General features: G+C 35.9%; 1 protein-coding gene and 1 long non-coding RNA gene across 3 annotated transcripts in view; one reads left to right on the top strand and one right to left on the bottom strand.

The window, feature by feature from the left end:
- The window catches only part of ELP4 (elongator acetyltransferase complex subunit 4), a 258,974-nt gene that overhangs the window by 157,905 nt on the left and 75,174 nt on the right, over nt 1-25,895 (top strand). The window lies entirely within an intron of this gene.
- The window catches only part of LOC123568618 (uncharacterized), a 113,284-nt gene that overhangs the window by 28,409 nt on the left and 58,980 nt on the right, over nt 1-25,895 (bottom strand). The gene's annotated exons all lie outside the window — the stretch shown is intronic.

The following is a 25,895-nucleotide window of genomic DNA, read 5'->3' as shown; positions in this document are numbered from 1 at the left end:
GATAGTGTCTTGCTCTGTCACCCAGGCTGGAGTACAGTGGTATGATCATAGCTCACTGCAGCCTCAAATTCCTGGGCTCTAAATGATTCTCCTGCCTTGTCCTCCCAAGTAACTATGACTACAGACATGTGCCACCACATCCTGTTAATTTTATTTTTTGTAGAGATGGAGTCTCGCTATGTTGCCCACGCTGGTCTTGAACTGCTGGCCTCAAGCAATGCTCCTGCCTCAGCCTCCCAAAATGTTGGGATTACAGGCATGATCCACTGCACCCAGCCTGACAGTAGTTTTTGATGAGATCTCAGTTGCCACAATTTTAGTGCATAAATCATAGTCCCATTATCAGTTATCTATCATAAGCTCCACAATTTAAATTGTCAAAACTTTATATGCTATAGATATGAATTATTTAAAAGAGAAGACCTGGTAATCTATGTTTAAGCATGCTAAATATGTTTGGAATTTCTTCTACACAATATGATGCACTAGTATTTACCTCTTGATTTTTTTGATATCTGATGAAATGCTAGTTAGCTCATGGTTACTCTAACGGAAATAGAGAAGTATTTCTTAGAAGTGCTATTCATTATAATAAAACATTCATTCAAAATATTGCCCATATTAGAGAACTCCTTGCTTATTAAGATATAACTGGGTATTTAAGATTGCCTGGGTCCACAGGAAATGTAATGTGTGGCCATAAAAACAAACCAAATTATGACCTTTGGTGGTATCCTGCATGGAGAATACATCAACAATTCATCCCTCTAATTACAGCATTTGAGAAATTGGGGTCATTGGTGTTGTTTTCTATTGGAAGTGAACAATAGGACAAAATCTGTGTGGAATCTCTTGAAATTTTTATTTAATAGAGCATCTAATAGAATATTATTTCATAAACCTTTCAGAACGTTTTAAACATTGTAAGCATTGTAGAAAATTTTGTTTTATAAAGATTCACACCAGAACATTGGAGACACATTTTTCCCTAACAAAATATGGAAAAGCTTGTTTCCAAATTGGTGTGTTTAATTGCTTGCATGCTCTTGGCAGCTTAATAGAAAAACCTTTAAGTGTGATGCAACCAGTCATCACCATGTCTTCAGTTGACACATTTTGTTAAATAAAAGTTAGAAAATAAGGAAACATGTATTTCCATCTAATTTGAACAGAAGTCTATAGAATATTTGGAAAGCTGTGCTAAAATATTTAATATGGAAAGGAAAGTCTCATTTATAAAACTGTGAAAAGAGTTATCGTTTTAACTTGACCTGCCAACCATTTTTCTTCATTTACCAGGTGTACATTTTAGGATTGGAAGTAAATGGAAATAAAACCCTCTTCCCTACAACGCTGCAGTCTTCATGTAAGGGCTGTTTAAAAAAATGCCAGGGCATGACTTTTCTCTCAAACCTGAAGGCACTCATAAAGTTAAACTTATTCAAAAACAGGATTTCTGAAAGAATTTACATTTAAGAACTGAATTAACGTTATGTCCATATTAGTAAAACAAAACTGAATGTTATCTCTTTGTATAATAGCAGTAGCAATGTCTTCATTAATTCAGGTTTCTAGTACCTAGTTAAAAAAAAAAAAAAAAAAAGCACTTGGATTGTAAAGTGTGTACATGTTTGTACAAAATGTGGCAGTAACAAAGCTTTGGAAATTATGGAAACTAAATGCTTGGTTACCGCTGTAACCCTCTTTTTTCTATTTTATTGCTAATACTACAAAAAGGCAGTCATAGGCCGGGCGCGGTGGCTCAAGCCTGTAATCCCAGCACTTTGGGAGGCCGAGACGGGCGGATCATGAGGTCAGGAGATCGAGACCATCCTGGCTAATACAGTGAAACCCCATCTCTACTAAAAAATACAAAAAACTAGCCGGGCGAGGTGGCGGGCACCTGTAGTCCCAGCTACTCGGGAGGCTGAGGCAGGAGAATGGCGTAAACCCGGGAGGCGGAGCTTGCGGTGAGCTGAGATCCGGCCACGGCACTCCAGCCTGGGCGGCATAGCGAGACTTCGTCTCAAAAAAAAAAAAAAAAAAAAAAAAAAAGGCAGTCATTTCTCCATCTGGTTTCCTTAGCATATACATTCTTGCACGTAGGAAAAATCATCACTGTCAGAAGTGAAGAGTTAAGGGCAGGACAGGGAAGAGATTGTGACAGATTGAATGGGTGGAATTGTTGCCCCCAAGAGTCATGAGAGGGAGTGTAGTATAACAATTAATACATTTAATCTTTTTCAAAAATATATTAAGCATGTACAGTGCCAAAGTGATCATGTAGGCACTGTGAGAAATGCAAATGCTATATATGGTTTCTGTTCTCACTTAACATCTTAGATACTTAATACTGTGGAAGTTATGAAAGAAGTCCCTTCCCTCTAAAAACTCTGTAGTTATACAATCTTTTTCAGGTGTTTATAGGAAGATTTTTCCCCTCTTTAAATAGAAGAAAACAATTACTGTTTACCCAACATTCAATCTGACAGAAAATCCTGTTGGCTTTGATTTAAAATATATTCATAATTTAAGCAGTTTTTACCACCTCCAATGCTACCACTCAGTCCAAGCCTACTAACTAGATTTCTTCTTTTAACCCTGACCTCCTTCAGTCTGTTCTCATACAGTAGCCAAGAGGATAGTTCTTTTGAAACATGAGACAGATCATATCATTTCACTGCTCAGACTCTGTTGATTCTTCATCTCACTCAGAAGTCCTTAAGTGGCCACCAAGACCCCATGTGACCTGGCTGCCTTTATTCTCTGATCTCATCTTTTTTTTTTTTTTTTTTTTTGAGACGGAGTCTCGCTCTGTCACCCAGGCTGGAGTGCAGTGGCCAGATCTCAGCTCACTGCAAGCTCCGCCTCCCGGGTTTACGCCATTCTCCTGCCTCAGCCTCCTGAGTAGCTGGGACTACAGGCACCCGCCACCTTGCCCGGCTAGTTTTTTGTATTTTTTTAGTAGAGACGGGGTTTCACTGTGTTCACCAGGATGATCTCGATCTCCTGACCTCGTGATCCGCCCCTCTTGGCCTCCCAAAGTGCTGGGATTACAGGCTTGAGCCACCGCGCCCAGCCTGTTCTCCTCTTTTATTCCTCTCCTACCGTTTGCTCCATTTTAGTCACACTGGCCTCCTTGCTTGAACACAGTAAGCCTCAGGGCCTTTGCTGCCTGTTTCCTTTGCCTGAAATGTTATTCTTTCAGATCTTTTCATAGCTAACTTCCTCAATACCTTCAAATATTTGTTCATATATCACCTTCTTAATGAGAGTTTCCTGACTCTTCTTTTCCGAGTAGCAACCTACCCCCATTCTGCCATTGCCAATCATTCTTAGTCTGCTTCATGTTTTCCCACAGCACTCACCACATTCTAATATGCTGTATAATTTTCATATCTGTTATGTTCACTTTCCGTCTTCCTGTACTAGGATGTAGGTTTCAGAAGAACAAGGATTTTTGTCCATTCCATTCTGTTTAGAACAGTATCTTACCTATGATAAGGTGCTCAAAAAAAAAGTTAGTATGTCTCAGTTTCTCTCAAATTGTTTCCTCTCTTCTTCCCTAGTTAAATTATATACAAGAATGAATGAATTTGGAAGCTTATACTAGTTGAAATAATATCATTTATTGCTATTATTTAGTAGGTACTAAATGTTAGACACTGTATAGGCACTTTGCTGGTATTATTTAATCCCCACAGCTAGTTCTCAGAGTCAGATAAAGAGACTTAGAGAGGTTAAGTCATTGGCCCAAAATCACATATCAAATGAATGGCTAAGCTCCAATTCAAGACTGTAAGAGACTCCAAAGGTCAAGCCCTCTTTGTAGCTTTTGGGTTATGGCCAAGTTTAGCAAGTTTCATTCAATATCAATATTTTTATTTATATTTACATCATTTTTTAAAACCATGTGCCTCCTCACACTTTTTTAAAGTTGATATAAAATTTTCTATTACATGTTTAAATAGTGACAAAGGGTGTAATTTCTGACCTATTGAATACATGCTTTAGTATATTTTCATCCAAATCATGAAGTATAGGCTTAGCTCATTCAATTAGTAGAAAAGGTTTGTAATATAGTCTATTTGGCAATCATTGTCAAATTGATGAGAACAAAGTCCAACTTCATTTTTTAATTCTAATTAAACAGTTTCTAGGACAATCTCCTCACTTTCTGTTGCCATGAGTGTGTCCCATGGTCATCATGAAACAAAATGCAAGTCCCTTTAGTTCATCTGTTTTGCAATTATGGGACTCACCCTTAGGAGCAATGTACCACACACTAAGGTCCAAGGTGGATAAGAGCTGTGCCTTCTTTTGCCAAGTTCAATTAAATGGGAAAGGAGAACTTGCAGACTGTAGGTACATTTTCAAGTAGATTAATTTTAGGAGAGAATAACTATGGAAACTGAGGATCTCAAAATTGAATTCTTTTGAAACTCCCCATGCCCACATAGCTATTGGAAAGTCTTTGTAAAACCCAAAGGGGATGCATTTTCCAGTTTCAAGACCTCTGCTTTATGTTATGTAGTACATTGAAATTTAGAAAACTCCAAGTTTTTTCATGGTTATAGTAATTTATTATAATCTACAAAAATAGATCTTTAGGTTATGCCAATGTGATTTAAAAAAAAACAAGAATGGAACTAAATACTTAACATTGATGTAAACTATTTAATTAATAGACTTTTTAAAGAGTTTTTAAAAGGCTTACAGAAAAATTGAAAGGAAAATATGGAGTTCCCATATACCCATCCACTCATTCCTCAGTTTCCCCTATTATTAACGTCTTGCATTAGTGTAGAATATTTGTTACAATTGATGAGCCAGAATTGATACGTTATTGTTGACTGAAGTCTGTACTTTATACTAAGATTCACTCTGTTTTGACATTCTGTGGGTCTTGACAAATGTATAATGGCATGTATTCCCATCTCAGTGTCATATGGAATCGTGAAACTTTCCTAAAAATCCCCTGTTCTCTACCTATTCATTCTTCTCTCTTTCTTTCCTCCCTCCCCCAATGTCTGACAGCTGTTGATCTTTTTACTGTTTCAATAAACAATTTTGCCTTTTTCACAATGCCATGGAATTACATAGTTTGTATTTCTTCATATTGGCTTTTTTCCCTTAGCAATGTGCATTTAAGGCCAGGTACGGTGGCTCATGCCTGTAATCCCAGCACTTTGGGAAGCCAAGGTAGGAGGATCGATTGAGGCCAGGAGTTTGAGACCAGCCTGGACCACAAAATGAGACCCCTGTCTCTACAAAAAATTTTAAAAATTAGCCAGGTGTGGTGGTGTGTGCAGCAGTGGTCCCAGCTACTCAGGAGTCTGAGGTGAGAGGATCACTTGAGCCTTAGAGGTCAAGGTTGCAGAGAACCGTGGTCGCACACCACTGCACTCCAGCCTAGGTGACATATCAAGACACTGTCTCAAAATTAGTAAATAATTATTATTATTTATTGCGTGTGTGTGTGTGTGTGTGTGTGTGTGTGTATGCATTTAAGATTCTTCCATGTCTTTCTCTGGCTTGGTAACTCATTTCTTTTAGTGCTAAATAATATTCCATTGTGTGGGTGTACCATAGTTTGTTTATTCATTCACTTACTAAAGAACATCTTGGTTGCTTCCAAGTTTTGGCAATTATGAATAAAGCTACTGATATAAACATCCATGTGCAGGTTTTGTGTGGACATAAGTTTTCAACTCATTGGGTAAATATCAAGGAGTGTAATTGATGGATTGTATAGGAGCATATTTCATTTTGTAAGAAACTGCCAAACTGACTTCCACAGTAGCTATACCATTTTAAATTCCCACCAGCAGTGAATGAGAGTTCCTGTTGCTCCACATCCTTGTCAGCATTTGGTGTTATCAGTGTTTTGGATTTTAGCCATTTTTCTAAAATGTAGAAAATGAGAGTGGCATCTCATTATTGTTTTAATTTGCAATTTTCTGGACATATGATATGGAACTTCTTTTTGTATGTTTATTTGCCATCCATCTCTCTTCTTTGATGAGTTGTCTATGCACATCTTTTGCCCATTTTTAAATTAAGTTGGCTTTTCTGTTATTGTTGAATTTTGAAAGTTCTTTGTATATTTTATATACTGTTTGTTTGTTGACTGTCTTCATGCAACTATATTCAAGTTCAGTTGACTATATTCATGTACCACATATACCATAATCTATATTCATGCACCACATATACCATAATCAAGACTATACCACATGTCTTGATTATGGTATCTTTATATTGTATCTTGAAGTCAGGCAGTGTATTAGTTTGCTAGTGCAACCACAACAAATACCACATACTTGCTGACTTCAACAATAGAAATTTTATTTTCTTACAGTTCTGGAGGTCAGAAGTCTAAGATCAAGATATCAGCAGGGTTAATCTCTTCTGAGGCTTCTCTGCTTGGCTTATAGGAGACTGTTTCTCCCTGTGTTTTCCCTCTATGCTTGCACAGGTCTGAGTTTAAATTTCTTTTTCTCATAAGGTCACCAGTCATATTGAATTAGGGCACATCCTAAAGACATCATTTTAACTTAATTCCTCCTCAAAGACCTTATACCCAAATATGGTTACATTATGAGATACTATGCATAAGGGTTTTAACATATGAATTTTGAAGGGAAACGATTCAGCCCAAAACAGGTAGTTTCAGTCTTATGACTTTGTTCTTCAGTATCGTGTTGGCTATTATGGGTCTTTTGCCTTTCCATATAAGCTTTAGAGTCGGTTTGCCAATATCCATAAAATAACTTGCTTGGATTTTTATTTGGATTACACTGAATTTATAGATCAAGTTGGAAAGAACTGAAATCTTGACAGTATTGAGTCTTTCATTTCTAGGGCTGGGTCCCCCTGGAGTTGTGTACTCTCTAATGTCCACCATGAGCTTCTAACAGTTTGTCTTTTACAGTTTAGATTTTGGTACTGGTCCCTGTGGAGAATTTTTTTTTTTTTCTAGGCTTTTACTTGGATAAGTTGTGATTCTCTGTATCTACCTATCATCTCTACAATTGTAGAGGGTTTCCCTGTGACCCCAATTATCTGATGGATCTAAGATTTGTTGATTTTCCAGTTTGTTCAGCTTTTTGCTTGTGGAGACAGGAATGACAACTTCAAGTTCATTACATGCAGGACTGGAAACCAGAAGTCTCCAACATACTTTTTATTATTGTAACATCATTGTGAAGAAAATTAAGCACTTATTGGTTCCTTATTATACCGAAGGAATTGAATTAGGTATAATACATCTTGAAACTGGCAAGAATCTCATTTTGCTAAAATGATATTTATGAAAATATTTCTGCACTTGCATCATTAGTTTTTGAAACATATATATTTACCCTAGAGCATTGGTTTGCAAAATGCTATGGCCCCAGTGGTTCCACAGAAGATCTTCTGAACTGGTTTGAGTTTTGGATAAGGTTGTAGAGGGGTATAAGCAAGCAGGAACCAAAGGGCAAGGAAGACACTAAGTTCATTATACTCACCCCTGCTTGAATCAGAGCATATGTGTTTTATTTGTTTCATACATATCATTTGAAGTAGCGGTTTGACAATTAAAATATGTTTAAATCCACTGCCCTTGAGTGTTAGCAAATGTTGTATGCAATAGAGAAGGTTGTATTTAATCTTCTAATGTTGTATTCAGTAGGCTGCACAGTAGATGAACCTACATCATGAAAAGCTTCTTTGCAGAGTTTAGTAATGAAATTGTTAAGGAAGAACTCTAAAGTAGACTCATTTTATTTAATGTAAAGCGATCATGTTGAAATAAAACTATTAGGGACTATAAAAACTCAATTTAAAATATAGTTAATTTATACTGAGGAGCTCAGGTATTCCCAAATTAAGTATTTTTGAGGTATTAATTAGCTTATGTATCAAAAAAGATAAAGTTTGATTGTACCTTTATTAACCTGAGGTTAAGTTTTCTTGGTGAAAGTTATAAATGTCAGTATATCCTGACTCATTAGTAACAGTTGAAATTAACCAACTTGGTAACTTCTATTTTTGTAAAAATTTACACTCACATATTTAGATTTTTTTTTTTTTTTTTTGAAATTTGACTTTGTATCATGAGGGGAGTTGAGGATAAATCTGAAATAAGATTTCAGGCTTTTCTCCTTCTGAAGTGTATATTCCAGCTGAACAGAGAAAAGCATTTTAAATTCATCTAACAGTCATGTATAATTAGGCTTCGTTCTACATTGTGAATGGGGTTTCTGGAAGGGCAGAAAAAACAGAGTTGGATTTGTTACATGCCCAGGCTTTGCACCATACCATATAGAATTGTTTGTAAACCTGCATACCACAGTAAAGTATACTTAGTCTAAATCAGTTTGAAAAATTAGGCACCTACTATGTATAAAACAAATAAGTAAAACACCATTTTTCCACCAGAAAAGTGAATACAGTTGTAGAAGAGATTAGATAGATGTGCAAAAATCAATACAGGGCAAAATATCCTAAGTGTAATAAAGAAACATAAAATGCTATGAGACTTAAGGAGAGAGATATTACATCTGTTTGAAGGTAAATTAGAAGAAGATTGAAAGGGAAAGTAACATTTTTTGATGATCTGGAAGAACATGAACAGAAGATACATCAGTGAGGAAATGGTTACAGTGCATGTAAAAGAAAACTGATAGGTGCTTGAACAAATAGGGCTTTATATTTTATATTTCTTTTCTTTTTTTTTTTTTTTTGAGTTGGAATTTCACTCTTATTGCCCAGGCTGGAGTGCAATGGCACGATCTCGGCTCACTGCAACCTCCGCCTCCCGGGTTCAAGCAATTCTCCTGCCTCAGCCTCCCTAGTAGCTGGGATTACTGGTGTCCACCACCACGCCCAGCTAATTTTTGTATTTTTAGTAGAGATGGGGTTTCACCATGTTGGCCAGGCTGGTTTCGAACTCCTGACCTCAGGTGATTCATTCGCCTCAGCCTCCCAAAGTGCTGGGATTACAAGCATGAGCCACCACCTCCGGCCTAGGGCTTTATATTTCAAAGAGAACAAGTCTAAAGGTAAGTAGATACTGATGTTGATTCAGTGCTTCTGTAATGTCAGCATCCCATCCAACTATGCAACAGTTTCAGCCAAGCTATTGACAAATATAAGAGAGATTTAAATGAAGAGCTGTACTTGATACTATACTTGATACTATACTTGATATTTGCCAGGATCTGAATGATGAAAGAGGAGGAAGAATGATAGATTATTCAAGACTGTAAAATTAGTGGCCCATCAATAAGACTCATAGGTGCTTCTTTACATATTTGCCTTCCTCACTAGCTGCTATTGTTAGAAAGGTGCAGAAGCAGTATGTCTGGTAGCACTACTTTGGTCACACTTCCAGGATGATTACTGTCTTTGCCCCTGCTGAGATCTCACATACATATTCAGAGCTGACTTCAAATCTCACCTGCTCCCTGAGCCTCGCCTGACAGTTGCATCATAAATTGATCTTTTTTTGTATTTGTAAAGTTAGCACCTTGGCATTCATTGTTCAGTTCTCTCATTTTTGTACGTTTTGTATGATACTGTATTAGCTCAAGTTGAGTAAGTATAAGAAATACTACCATGCGCCAGGCCTTTTGTGAGGATACAAATATGTATTAACACAACTCCTGCCCATAAAGAGCTCATAGTCTAGTAGAGAAAACTGACATATAAACAACTATAATAGAAATTGACTGGTACAAAAATAGAGTTAGGTTTGAAAATACTGTACAAAGACTAATAATGAGGCAGTTGTTCAGGGAAAGCTACAGAAGGATGATATTTGAGTTGCATCTTGAAAGTCATTTGGACTATAAAATATTTATGTACTCATCACTTTCTATTTATATTACTTATTTTGACACTTATCTTGCCCATTCGACTGTAAGTTTCTTGAGGTCGGAAAGTATATATTCTATGCCTCTATTTCACCCATAGTGCCAAAATATTTCACTGAATCAGTATATTTGGTACTATCCAAATATTTTATTTATATTTACATAAATTTATTTCTTATTTTTATTTACCTTCCCTTCTCCTCCCCACAAAGCCCAAGCTTAGCTAGTCACCATTCTTCTTTCTATTTTTGTATCCTATTTTGTTAACATTAGCCATGTAATATATTTTTAGAACAGCTTATTTTACACACAAATGTGTAGTTTCTTTCTATGCCATATCTTGTAAGTAAGCATTGAGATTTTTGCTATGCAACTCTTTAGGAGCTTTTATGATGTCTTGTGTAAGCTTGACTAAAAATACAAAGCTTGGAGTTTTTTAGTTTTCATATAGCTTTTGAAAAATTTTCAAGTTTATAATTTTTGTACCACTTCAAAGTATGAGGTTTCCATTTTAAAAAATATAATTTAAAAGCTGTGTTAAAACTACCATACTGTTAAAGTTTCAGATTGGCAAATTGAGTGTATTATTTTGAATTTTACTCTAGGACAGATGAAACAGACTCAAGCTCTTCTAAATTTTGTGAAACACCAGTGATATTTTCCTTCATGAACATTTAAATCCATCATCATTTCTGCAGGTTTCAAGGCCATGGGCATTTTAAGATTAATGTTCTAGGTGAATTAAAATTATTTTATGGTCTATTAAGATAATTTGCTAAACATCTATTTAAAAGCCTACTATATAGGGGGTACTAGAGATACAGAAATAAGACATTGTTTCTATTTTAAAGAATTCACAATTTAATAAAGAAGAGATTTCTTGTATCTGTACTATGGGATAAATTCAGTTAACTAGATATAAATGTCAAAATTGATGAGCAGTAGAAAAGATCACTTATTAGATACTAAGTAAATGATTATTAAATGAACAATAGGAATCATAGACTTGAACCATAGGAAAGAAACATTACTGAATGAACTTGTTCGGTTCTTTGGTATCACCATGGTTTTGATTATTACAGTGATTGTCAGTAATATTTAATGCATGAGGGTAGGGTATTCTGGCATTCAACAATGCTCTGTGCAGTCCTACCCAATTAAGAACTGCTATGATCCTACACAACTTTGAAGTCTAACTAAAGCTACTACAAATATAAATTGGTGTATCACTTCTTCCAGAGTTTATGTTTATATTCAGTGCAGTCCCTATAAAAATCCCAGCATAAATTTTTGCAAAATAAAAAAATGCAAAGGATCAAAAAGATAATCTTTAAATTAAAAAAAAAAAAAAACCCAGAATCTCCCTTTGTCACCCAGGCTGAAGTACAGTGGATCAATCTTGGCTCACTGCAGCCTCCACCTTGGGGATTCAAGTGATTCTCCTGTCTCAGCCTCCCAAGTAGCTGAAATTACAGATGTGCGCCACCACCCCTGGCTAATTTTTGTATTTTTACTAGAGATGGGGTTTCACCATGTTGGCCAGGCTGGTCTCAAACTCCTGACCTCGAGTGATCCGCTTATCTCGGCCTTCCAAAGTGCTGGATTAAAGGCATGAGCCACAGCACCCGGCCCCAGAAAATAATCTTTACACATAGCAAAGTTGGAGGACTACCCTATATCAAGATTTGTGGTATTGACACAACGACGGATTGTTGTAACCAAACTGGACAGAAAAGAGCCCAGAAACAGACCCATATGTATATGACCACCTGTGACTTATGCCAAAAATAACACTAGTGCAGATGGGGAATGATGTGCTTTTCAATAAATAGTACTCAGTCAAAACTGGTATCCGTATGATCCATATGAGAAACAAAAGTAAATCTTGACCCCTTCTTCACAGCGTAAACAAAAATCAATTCCAGATGGAGTGCAGTCTGATATGAAAGACAAAACAATAGACTTTTAGAAAGAAACACAGGACACTGTCTTCATGGGGAGTGTCTGGAAAGGAGCTGAAGGCACTTTCAAGGAGCTGCTGATATTCCTGATTTTGATCTTATTAAACAAATTATAAAATAAAATGATTTCAATATATGTACCTATGTAAGCATAAATTGATGCTTAAGACATAATACTGAAAAGCTTTTACAAAAAGTTGTGCAGAAAGTAGCAAAGGAAGTTTAGGCCAGGCACGGTGGCTCACGCCTGTAATCCCAGCACTTTGGGAGGCCGAGGGGGTAGATCACGAGGTCAGGAGATCGAGACTATCCTGGCCAACATGGTAAAACCCTGTGTCTACTAAAATACAAAAAATTAGCCGGGCGTACTAGCGGGCGCCTGTAATCCCAGCTACTTGGGAGGCTGAGGCAGGGGAATCACGAACCCAGGAGGCAGAGGTTGCAGTGAGCCGAGATCGCGCCATTGCACTCCAGCCTGGCAACATAGCAAGACTCTGCCTCAAAACAACAACAACAACAACAACAAAATAGCAAAAGAAGTTTAATTGAAAAAAACAATTTTAAGTTACTGAATAATTTACCCAACCTGTGCATTTTTTTACTATTTCCAATTACATGGTTAATTGAAATGGGTTTCAATGCAGTAGTGCAATTACTTCAAGAGGAGTGTAGTGAATTACCAATTTGTAACAGAAGAGTTGAAACTTAACAGATTTGTATCCAAACTTTAATAAATTATGAAATGCAGAGACTTTAAGGAATTTTATTAATAAAGTTTATTTTAAAAACATTTCTGGCCGGGTGCAGTGACTCAACGCCTGTAATCCCAGCACTTTGGGAGGCCAGGTGTGTGGATCACGAGATCAGGAGATCGAGACCATCTTGGCTAATATGGTGAAACCCCTTCTCTACTAAAAATACAAAAAATTAGCTGGGCATGGTGGCACATGCCTGTAGTCCCAGCTAGCCGGGAGGCTGAGACAGGAGACTGAGACAGGAAAATTGCTCCATCCCGGGAGGTGGAGGTTGCAGTGAGCCAAGATCACGCCACTACACTCCAGCCTGGATGACAGAGCGAGACTGCTTCTCGAAAAAAAATAATTCTTTCCTATATATGGTTAAATGATTATAGCACATTAATACTTTTATGTGTAAACGTTTTATGTTAAAATTGTCTTTTCTAGGGGTTATCACACAACTTCTCTATAGTCTCTTATAATACAGTTTCCTTTTCTAACCTTCTTGTAGGCTTTATGACTTAGTCAAAATGAAAGCCAAACTCACCTATGAAAAATATATACACTTTATATATTAGTAATCTATTATTTATTTTGTCATGTTAGCCCTAATACAATTAAGGTTGTCACCTTCTTTCTCTAATCAATACCAAGAAAGTCTGGTTTGTTATTATTTATCCTGACACTAATTTTTATCCTAGACTCTACCTGTACCATATTTCTGATTTTTCATGATCTTGTGTTTTTTTTTTGATATGAAATAGCTTCTCATCTTAATTATCTTAAATACAAACATATTCACTATAATTAGATTCTAGCATTTGACTATTTTATTAAAACTTCAGATTAAACATGGATAAAGGAAGGAAGTCGTCTGAGAGAGGCAGGTCATGATGTGATTTCCAGCTCACGATTTTGGATTCTGTCCTATGGGTAATTTGGAACCATTAAAGTATTTTATGCAGAGATCGCCAATCAGATTTGTGTTTTAGAAGTATCACTCTGGGCCTGGTACAGTGGCTCACAAGTATAATCCCAGCACTTGGGGAGGCCATGACAGGTGGATTACTTGAGCCCAGGAGTTCAAGACCAGTCTGGGAAACATGGTGAAGCCCCATCTCTACAAAAAATTAGCCAGGCATGGTGATGGACACCTGTGGTCCCAGCTACTTGGGAGGCTCAGGTGGGAGGGTCACTTGAGCTGGGGACGTGGAGGTTGCAGCGAGCTGAGATCATGCCAGTGCACTCCTGCCTGGGCAACAGAGTGAGACCCTGCCTCAAAAAAAAAAAAAAATCACTCTGGCAGGAGTATGAAAAGAGATTGGAGTTGGGGTGGGGTGGGGTGACAAGACTAGAGGCCAAGAGTTAAGTTAGGAAACTGTTGCAGAAACTAGGTGATCATCATCATCACCATCACCTTCATCATAATGATTAGACATGAGATAAAATCAACTGAGCTTAGTCATTTTGTAAGAGAGAAGGAGGAGTCTAAACTGGCTTCCAAATATCTGATTTGTGTGACTAGATGGGGTCAGTGTCTTTCATTAAAATAGGGACCATAGAAAAAGGTGCAGTTTGAGACATGTAGAATAGGACATGCAGGTGGATATAACCTTTGAACATTTGGATGTGTGAAATTTGTTGTAAGGAGAAACATGATCCAAAGATGTGTATTTGGGAATCATTGTTATATAGCTGGTAGTTGAAGACATTAGAACATGTAAGATCAGAAAACATGTTTAGATTCGGAAGAGAAGAAGGCAGAAGAATCATGTGGAGTGGTCTCATGGAAATTGAGAGAAGAGAGAATTTTGAAGGAATAATGAACAATGCCAAATGCATTGAGCAATGAATAGAAAGTCAACAATTGACTCATAGATAGAGAAGTCTATGGCATTTGGCAATATGAGGCTCATAGGTGACCATTGACCAAGAAATTGGAGCATAGGGCTCAAAACCTTAATTACATATAATTGGTTAAAGATTGAATGACTTTTGCAATTTCTTTGACAGTATAAAAAGTGAATGGGAGGTAAGGAAATAGAGACAGCAAATATCAACACTGTTCCAGATTCTTGAGAATGAAAGAAAGGAGAAGGAAAGAGTAATAGAGACGGGTGTGGGATAGATAATTTTTCAGTTATTTTGCTTTTTCCACTTGTCCCTTGATTAAAATATTGCTTTTGGTTTTTTGTTTGTTTGTTTGTTTGTTTGTTTTTGAGACCGAGTCTCACTCTGTCACCCAGGCGGGAGTACAGTGGTGCGATCACTCACTGCAAGCTCCGCCCCCTGGGTTCACGCCATTCTCCTGCCTCAGCCTCTCGAGTAGCTGGGACTACAGGCACCCGCCACCACGCCCGGCTAATTTTTGTATTTTTAGTAGAGACGGGGTTTCACCATGTTAGTCTGGATGGTCTCGATCTTCTGACCTCGTGATCCGCCCGTTCTCGGCCTCCCAAAGTGCTGGGATTACAGGCGTGAGCCACCGCGCCCGGCCTAATGTTGCTTTTGATTGCATTTTCATGCGTTAATGTTAAACTTTGTATTTTTCTGTAATTAATCATTCTACAGTACTTTAGTTAATGGCATAAGTTTAAAAGAATCAGGGTTACCCTCAAACCAAATTAAGTATAAATAGTAAATTGTGTTATTTCCTTGAATGCACAGGATTAAAAAAATATTTATGACAGAAATATGTAAAATCACGATTGAATGAAAGGAAGACATTGACAGCGTGTTGGATAAATGTGAGATATCTTAACAAATGATTTTTAAATGAGGCCATCTGTTAAAGCTTGCTGATGCTCTGAGTCTGGAGCAAGAGGTTATTTATGTTTTCACGCAAATCAGGCTTTAACCAAAATACTTTGGAAAAAACAGATGCCTTATAGAAATTCATTATTCCTAAAATAATTACAACCTTCTAAATGTTAACATCCCTTTCTACAAAGAATGGTGTTATGCTAATGCTGTTTATATATATGAATGTGAAATTATTGTATCATTTGCTGTAATGCAAGGGAATGGTTTCTCCTTATCCCCACCTCCATCCTCACCCCTGGGAGATACATGCCTGCTTACCAGGACCAATTTTCTACTTATTTAGCTAAAAATAATTGACCTTTGAAAGTCATAACCCAAGTAGTTGAATTTGAACTAAAATCTAAAGATAAATCTAATCTTTCAGGCATTCTTTCCTCCCACTCTTTTGATCTTTTTGACCCCCACTAAGTCTTACCAGGTATATTGGAGTAGAGGAAATTTCATAATAGAATACAGTACTGTGTCATGTTTCATTAATGTCAAAGATTTCATGTAGTAAATAGAACAAGAAGGTACCATTTTGTATAATACTCAAAATCTATATAGCACATTGCTAAGCAGAGTATACACTCAAGAAATGTAGAATTAGTAATACTATGCTAGAAAATGAACTTCCAGTATTGCTATTATTTTACTAATATGCATAGTCACTGACCTGTGAAGAGTGAACAGTATGTAGAAGTGCCTAGAGATAGGAAATTATGAGGGTCCCTAACTTTCACATACATATTAGATTAATTTGAGCCTCCATAAAAAGAGAAAAAATTTGTGAGGGCTCAAGGGGGGTAAATGAGGGTACTTCCTGTTTGCGGCTTTTATCATTGGGAGAACAGTAAATTAGATCTAGACTAATATATTTGGTTTCTCTAATTTATGGCAATTTGTTAACTTTGTCATTGAGTGGAATGCTAAACATAATTTCTATGGCATATAAGCACCTTGCACAGGGTTCGCTTTAATTCTTTGAGGAGCTTTTAGGCATAGACTATTTAGTATACTGATTAAAGTATGATTAATTATTAATTAGTATCTTGTCCTGCAAGAATGTGTTTAGCTTTAATAGGTTCATCTTTACTTGAAAATAGTGGCAAGCTGGGTGCAGTGGCTCTCGCCTACTCAGTGGTGAGAGGATCACTTGAGGCCAGGAGTGGAAGACCAACCTGGGCAACATAGCAAGACCTCAACTCTAAAAATTTTTTTTAAATTAGCCAGGTATGGTGGTGCACACCTGTAGTCTCATCTACTCTGAAGGCTAAGCTGGAAGGATCACTTGAGTGCAGGAGTTTGGGGGTCAGCAGTGAGGTTCAGTTGTGCCACTGCACTTCATCCTGGGCAACAAAATAAGAACCTGTCTCTAAAAAAAACAAGAAAGAAAGAAGAATGAAAAACATGGCTTACACACTGGGCGGATGTAGTGCATTTCTCCTTCCCAACTCCTCTCTGGGTTGATGCATTTGTCCAAATGGAGGGTGGAAGAAAGACTGAGAATTACATTATGTGAAAGCCCCTGCCCAGCTCTTTGCTTATGATAGGAAGTCTGTGGCCACTGATTTCCCATCTTATGTTCTATGTACTCTATAGTATGGTATAGTGATTTAGAATGAGGCTGTGTAGTTCAACAGCCTGAATTTGAAAGTTGACTCTGCCACTTACTGGATGAGTGAGCTCAGCAAATAATGTCTTTTTGCTTCAGTTTTCTCACCTATTAAATAGAGACAATTGGCATCTTTCTCAGAGGATTGTGGTTGTGATGGTGGTGGTTGTTTTTCACTCAGGCAAAGAAGCATTGCTCTGCTAATGGAAACCTGGAGAAGTGCTTATTAGCAGACAATAACTCTGTTCTCTACCATCCTCCATATACCAGGGAAATGGTGGTGGTCTGTGAAATGGAACCAAAATAATATTCCTCTCATAAGGGAAAGAAAAGAAAATAACATGTGTTTTGTATGCATTATCTCACTTAATCTTTAGAATAATTCCTTCAGAATAAATATTATTAGCTGATTTTTTCATGTGAAAGACCTGAGGCTCAAGAGAGTTTCTTCACAAGATCAAATATCTGCTGAATAGCAAAGCCAAAATTCAGTCAGAGGAGTAGCTGACTCGAAAGCCCATCTGTTTCCACCTCATTCTACTAGCTAAATTGCCAGCATTCGGGGCATAGCTGTTTTCCTCCTTTTCTAGATGTGGCAAATTAAGAGAAAACTGTGCCACAATCCAGTCCATCTGCCTCACCTTCCTTCAAGTGAGAGGGAGCACGCACAGTAGAATCTCAAATAATGTTTGGTCACTGACTAGACAAATACTTCTTCTTTTTCCTAAAAAGAAAATGTATATTTTATATCTGTAATATTGTGATGGATTATTTGTACTAAAATGTGAGTTTCTTCTATAGCTTTGTGGAAAAGTAAAATTAGAACTTCATGTATGAGACACAGTTATCCCAATTTAATCTTTATCCTCTTACACTGAATTAGTTTACAAAGTCTGAGTTAATAAAAAAGCACAATTCTGTTAGCTTCCTACCATCATTTTATTTTGATCTTTCTTCTTTATTTAAAGAACATGTTGGCCCTGAAAATCTTGCCTCGGGCCAAAAACAATAAAAGTCTTATCTGGTAATAACTAGTCATTACTAGTAATAGTTGAGGTTTTCTGTACTGAGTACTCAGTTTCATGTGGGGTTTTTTTTCCTTTTTTTTTTTTTTTTTTTTTTTTTTACACCAAAAAAGCAAAGGCAAATCATGTCTTTTCTTATTCAAGGCCTTTTAAAGGTACTTTTTTGGCTCTTTGCCCTACTTGTTAGTTTTCAGTCAGTTTAGAAACGATTTTATACTTCCCCAAATTTCCTACATTAAGACTTCAAAAGTCTTAACATTAAAGAATAGCTGCTTCTGGCATTTCACATAGCTCAGAGTAAGGCAAGTTAGTACAGATAATTTAAATGATACCCAGTCACAGGTACCTTCACTTTCATTGGTTGCGTTTTCAGAATACCTATTTAGTTATGTACCTTATGAATTTAAACATGACTAAAGATGAATTTTTTAATGTGTACATTATGTTTTCTGAGCCTGGAAATTAAGGGAAAAAATGATGAAGCCGTGTTACACAAGTACTCAATTTTTTAAAAAATCTGGGATAGTACTATGCTAATTAATGCTTATTTTATGCAAACTAGACTATATCTGTTAACGGACACATTACTGTCAAGAAAATATTACTTGTCTTAATTATCAGTAATGAAGCAGGGATAAGCTGCTCACTTAGATATAATATATCTAATGACCTTTTCAGTTAGAGGTTGTGATGAAAGGTATCAGTTTCACAAATTATGCTTCATTCAGCTTCTGGCCTTTGTGTAGATTAATGTTTTGTGGATGAGTTTTAAAGTCAGGCATAAATTGTGTTTGGTGTTTAAAATTGATTTAGTGTCTTGCTTTTAGTACATCATTTTCTCATTTATAAAACCTCAGTTTTATCTTCAAGCTTAAATAAATAATCCATGGTAAATTTAGAATTGCCTTACTGCCACTGGTTTTTTTTAACTTTACCAAATAGAATAGTACATATATTTACACTTGTTTAACTAAAGGACATACTTCATGACTGAAGTTTCTTTCTGATTTCTGAATTTAAAACAATAAGCACAATGTTTACAATAACAATTTTTGAACTAGGAATATAAATATTTATCATACCACTTTTCCTAATTAGATATCCCCAGATGACACAAAGCTGGTTATTCATCCCGAAATGACACTTAACAGGTTATTGTGATAGAATTTATGGTATCTCTTAACATTAACTTCTTATTGAGTAATAAATATGATATTGTAACATCATTAAAGAACTCATAGATTTGGCCTTATTCACACCAATAGGAGGATTGCCCCCATGTTTTAAGCAACTAAGTAAGGATTTAAGCATTTTATCTATGTAACAGAACAGTGAGACAAAAAGTGGTTTTCAAATTTTTAAGCTGTGAAACTCTTGAGAAACTTCTTACTCCGAAGTCCAATAAAGAAATCTAACAATAATGGAGCTGCTCTGGTTGAGTTGGAAAATTTCTAAACTAACTTGAAGGAATCCAGGGCTGCCAAGGAGCAGTGTTTTGATACTATGATCCTGATAGTTATATTATTAACGTAGCCCAAATATTAGAGTTGGGGAGGAAAATACAGACCATGGTTTTCAGACCTTCATCATAATGGTTAGGAAATCGAAAGATACAATATAACTAGCCTAAGTTAATATGGTCAGTAAGTGCTATGATCTAGAATCTAAAAAAAATTAAGTACTTCTAGTGATAGAATCTTTTCCCTACTAACTGTAGCCCTACTACTGTAAATAATGAATTTTGGAAACTATTTAAAGAACAGTTTCTGAATTGACCTAATCTTTGTGTAGAAAAAAAGTAGGCCATCAATTTTTCATTTACAAGAGCAAATAGCTACCCCAGCACATTGACTCTACTTCTTGCTCCATTGCTCATTTTGGAAGAGTACACAGTGACAGGTGCCAGTTCTGTACCTTGGCTTTGCAGAAAAGCAGGAGAAGATCAGCAAAACAGGAGTTTTCCTGTGCTCTGCTTAATTCCAATTCCTCCAAGGCACATTCACACATGATGTTGCCTCTGATTGGAGCAACAGCCCCAATCTCACACCCCCTCCACCTCCTACCACTGTGGTCTCAGCCGGGCTGACTTCTGTGTATCCTTCAGGCTGCAGTTTAAATATCACTGTCTCCCTCAGGGCTTCTATGATCCACACCAAGTCTAGATTGAATACCTCTGTTTATGCTCTGGTAGCATCCTGTATTTTCTCTATCATAGCAATAACCACACTGGATTGCAATTACTTGTATCATCCCCTTCTTAAATACTCAATTCCATAAATAGAGACTACGAGTGTCTTGTTTATCATTGATTCTTCCAAGCCTACCAGAGTTTCTGACACATGGCTCATGCCCCATGTTTATTAGGGGAGGAAGGAAGGGATGTAGACTCTCCACTGCCCACTCAAAGGAGTAACATTCTTATTGAGCAGCTGCTGACTTCCTGTGTGACTTTAGAAGAGTTATCTCTAAGTCTTCGTTTCCATTTCCAGTAATAATACCTCCAGTACCTAGCTTTTGTGTTTCTTGTATTACAAGTGGGTTTTCTCTACATCAGGGCTTTCATTTCAGTTTCTGTGTTATAATGGAAGAAGAAAGCCTGTTTTTTGTTTGTGTGTGTGTGGTTTTTTTTAGTATTGATACCAGATTAAGGAGCCTTCTCTCAAAAGCAATTTGTTTAAAATCATCTTACTAAAATTCTAGGTCCCAAGAAATTGAAAAATGGGCCATCTCCTTCATTTACAAATAATCTTACAGACTTTTAATGATGATGACATTCTATAAATAAAGTATTTGTAGTCATTCTTGGGAACTTCAGGACTTTATTTCTTGATTTTATCCTTGAGAATGGTACTTATACAATTTATAATTTAACATGTATACCACGTAGTCAGGGTGGAATTATTGTCCACAATTAAAAGTGTCTAAACTTGTTTCTGTCAAAAATGAGGACTTGAAATGCAATCAGGGTCTCATCAAAAGCAATACCACTCTTCCAATGATTAATTATCATATTTTTATATTAACAAAAGAAGCTGATGAGATGAGTGGGATGTAAGAGATGAAGAAGAGAATTGTCTCATTCATTTTTTCAGAAAGTTGAGGAAAAAAAAGGTAAAAAAAAGAAACATTGAACTTTAATAGTGCTTCTACTACATATCAGAAAATGATTTATTTTTAAAAGGATTTTTTAAGGAAAATAATACACATAGCTAGAACAGCAGTTTATATTTAACAGAACTAAATGGTCACATTTTAAAGTAAAGTACGCCCTGGCATTTGAACAGCTGTTATATCCAATTCAGATTTGCATACTGTTGTTTAACCTTCCCAGCTGTAGTGGGGGTGGCATGTTAGTCTAATCTGGTATAAAATATGCATAGTATACTTAAAGTTGAAACTTTAAACACATATTTGTATTAAACTGATAAATTTTAGTCATATAAGCCTATTTTAAATAAATACCTTTATCTTTCTGTAACTTATTTATTGAGCAGATTTTAACTACTTAAAACCTCTTTCAAAGCTTTTGTTTTATTTATATCTTTTTGTACTTTAATATTACTAATGAACACAAAGTATATACATTTCCTGTGCGTATGCTTACAATTACATTGTTATAGTCATAGAAAAAAAATTTTTTTTTGAGACAGGGTTTCACTTTGTCACCTAGGTTGGAGTGCAGTGGTGAGGTCTCTACTCACTGCAACCTCCATCTCCTGGGTTCAAGCGATTCTCCCTCCTTAGCCTCCCGAGTAGCTGGGATCACAGGCATGGGCCGCCACTCCTGGCTAATTTTTGTATTTTTAGTAGAGATGGAGTTTCAACATGTTGACCAGGCTGGTCTTGAACTCCTGGCCTCAAGTGATATTACCCCCCTCAGTCTTCCAAAGTGCTGGGATTGCAGGCATGAGCACCATGCCTTATCTGGAAATTTTAAATTATATTTTTCCTGTATTTCTACCTGATTCTCTGACCTCAGCAGAATCTTCTTTATTAATACAATTATGGAAATGGAATGAGAAGGAGGAGGTGATCACTGTATGAAGATCTTACGAGACTAAAGCTAAAAGAGATTAAGATCAAAATACATATTACCATGGAGCACATGAATATAGTGAATAAAAATTCGTTCATCAAAGCCTGCTACAGTATAAAACATTGCTTGAAATTTGAAAGAAATGATTTTAGAACAAATAAACACTCATGATTATACACCATCACACTCAAGCACACACAACAATATACATGTAGAAATAGATGTATCTATATGTGAGTTTATTTACTATATATGTGTGTATTTCTTAGCCTTCTCTTCTGAAGAGCCTAGAAGCAATGACAACCCTAGGGAATACTCCAAGTACCCAAATATTGGTTTCTGAGTCTCTTCCTCCACTAAAAAAAAAAAAAAAAAAAAAAAAACAAGAGGGGAAGAGGAAGGAAGCCTCTTGGCAAAATAGCTAATTCTAGGATTGAGGCACAGAAAGTATAAAATGAGACTAGAATTTGTGCCAGAAAGTAAGCAGATACTCAAAGAACAATAGGAGCATGAAAAAAAAACAGCCCAGAATTTAATTCAAAGAGTTCCCACTAGCCAGTCTGGGAAATTAATAATGGAAAACGTTAAATAAAATGGAAATTCATGAGCCCATACTGAGATAGATGGATGCATAGATAGGTAAGAAAAGAAATCTCTTTCCTGCCATAGAATACCAACTATTAAACATTGAAGGAATGATAAAAATAGAAATAGAAAATTACCATTTGACAGTCATAGTTCATCACCCATAGTTCAATTCAGATGGAAGTTTTCAATGGAGACTGAGGCCTGGTTTGTGGGTTTGATGAGGTTTAGTGAGGAAAAGGATATTGACATAATCTCAGAATATCTCCCTTACACACTACTAGTTAGTTACTAAGGGATGACATGACAGTGGAGAAATTTTCTGAACAATATGACCAGACGATCAAGGTTGACATCACAAGTGGGTCAACTTCATGTATGGCACATCACCTTGATGTGTAGCCTTGAAAAGAGCAGAGTATCATGTTAGTGGTTTCCCTGCCCAAAAAGCATGATCATGAGGAAATAGCAGAAAGATCTAAGTTTATGATTAGCCTACAGAATGAAAGTTCTGTATTTTTGGAAAAATGTCAAGAACATGAAAGACCTGGAGAGAATGAGAATATGGGAAGGGAATGAATGTCCTGACATTACTGGGCAGTTGACAAAGTTTGAATGATGTCTGTAGATTGATAGTAGTGTTTTATAAATGTTGATTTTCTGACTCAAAGACTTATGTGGTGATTCTGTAGAAGAATGTCCTTGTCTTAAGAAATACTGGAGTATTTAGGGTTGATAGGAATCATGTCTGCTGCTTGTTCTTGGATACTTCAGAAAGGGCTAATCATGTGTACATGTACATGCTTACGGGAGTGTATCTATTTTTTTAAAAAAGAGAAAAATGGAGCAAATGAAAAATGTTAAAAATTGGGGAATCTGGGTGATAGGAATATGGGAATTCTTTGTTTTTTTCTGGCATACTTTTCTGTGTTTGAAAATACTTCAAAATAAGTTGTTCTAAAATGATCACTAAAAAGGTAATAAATACCTCATAAACATTAATATTTCTGTAATATGAGTAGTTACAGTAAGTCAGGTTAATAAAAACTATAAATAGCTTTATGTTCATGTAGACAAATGAGTTAAGATTTTCAGAGGTTTTTGGATTTTTGGAATTGAGAATAAAGGCTGTGTGTCTGTATGAGGTATCCAGACCCAAATAAGTACATTTTCCCAGTCTCACACAGGAAGTAACAGAACCAAGGTCTCTTGATTCCCTCCCCAGTAGTCCTTGGAAGACAGCTGGAAAGATTGTTTACTCAAGATAGGGACATTTGTATTCAAATTCTGACTTTTGGGAGTTCATTCAGGAAAGTGTCAGATTTACAAAAATGTCCCTTAGAGCTACATCATTAGATTCACCAAGAGGGCATGTTCTGTGTTGCAGTTTTCAAATGCAAACCAATGAGAATATAAGAATGTTCTCATTGGTATGCAATGAGAATATAGAAAGAAATAATAGAAAAACCTTTTTCTTTCTCCTGGCCTATGTCATATATAATAGTATAAATGTGAGAGTGAGTAGATTTCTTCTTCCTCTCCTCCGTGGTTTTCATCCCAACCTAATTCTCTTATCCTGTAAGATTTCCTTCCTCTTTACAGGGTTATAGAATGCACTTGGATTTCAAGCACTACCTTTTTAAAATCAGATTTACCAATCACTTGATTAGCCATAGTGGCTAATGTGTTTTTAATGTTTCAAATAGCCAGTGACTTGAACCTCTGTGTAAGAAAATAGCCTTCTCTGCATTCTGTATTTGCTCAGACCGTTTCGCATAATTTAAGGACTTTGTGCTCAAGCATTTTCTTTTCCTTTTTAAAATGTCCTTGTCTTACCAGGAAAATAAAATTTTTTGGATATTTTCAGTTATATAGCCAATATAAAGTCCATTTTGAGGATTTAATATTATAAAGAATAAGCTGTCACATTGCTTAAATGGGGTTTTGATAAGCTCCTTGTATCTTCTTCTTATTCTTTAATTCCTTTTAAAAGATTTTCTGGAAGTAACCAAGAAGTATTATAATTTTATACCTACATATTTAAAATAAGATTTTTTTATTAGTAGAATCATGCTATTGCCTTAATTAACTTCTAATCTCACTCGATTTATCTTGGGGCACAGATATTGTATCCTATTTAAATTTATGTCAAAAGCTATTGCCTAAGCATAATTTTATAGTAGCTATGTCTCCTGGGTTCTAAAACTGCTTTTTTCTGCTCTTATGACCAAGCCAGTTATGATTTTTCCTGTATTTTCAGTTTATTAACTTAAGCCCTATGTGTATTTCAAGATTTTGTAGACTAATAAATAATATTATATATTTATTATATTATTATATATTAATACTATTATATGTTAATATATAATTAATTTTTTATATATTATATAATATATAATAAATATATACACACATGTATATATTTCAATCTATTTTTCCAACTTGAGCCTTGATAAATTTTATTTTACCTAATATAATAAGAGAGAGATTTTCAATACTGATCAGTAAAGACAACATTTTTTAAAATGGGTAAACAAACATTTTGTATTGTAAATGCCTGATATTATACCTTTGTTTCTCAGCATACATAACTTTAATGTTTATATATTATTCCCAAAAATTGAACGTCAACTGTTAGCCACAGTAGGAAGCAAATATATTGATGAATTATGTTTCTGACTGTCCTTTTAAATCTACTTAGTAAATAAAATTATAGTTGCATTTCCAAAGGTGAACTTTTTAGTCTCCTATAATTGTATATGTTTACACGTGTTGAGATGGAAAGACTTTAAACACTAACATTTTGAGATTTTAATTAAACAAATAATTAGACTTGAGCCAGGCATGGTGCCACACACCTGTCCCAGCTACTCGGGAGACTGAGGCAGGAGGATCACTTGAGCCCAGGAGTTCAAGGCTGCAGTAAACTGTAGTTGGGCCATTGCACTCCAGTCTGGGCAACAGAGCGAGATCCTGTCTCTAAAAATAATAATAATAACAACAACAATAATTAGGCTTGAATTAAAACATGTCAGGGAGAGGAGAATGGGAGTTTAATGAACACAGAGTTTCAATTTGGGATGAAAAAGTTCTGGAAATGGATAATGGTAAAAGTTGCATAACAGCATACAACTTTTAAATGTACAGTTCAGTACTTAGTGCCACTGAACTGTACATTTAAGAATGGTTAAGAGATAAATTTTATGCTATGTATATTTTACCACTGTGTGTATATTTAAAATCTGTTTCATAGTTTTTCATCTGTAGGTGATTC

Source organism: Macaca fascicularis, chromosome 14, assembly GCF_037993035.2.
Source record: "Macaca fascicularis isolate 582-1 chromosome 14, T2T-MFA8v1.1".
Taxonomy (NCBI): domain Eukaryota; kingdom Metazoa; phylum Chordata; class Mammalia; order Primates; family Cercopithecidae; genus Macaca; species Macaca fascicularis.
This window is presented reverse-complemented; position numbering and strand designations above follow the sequence as displayed.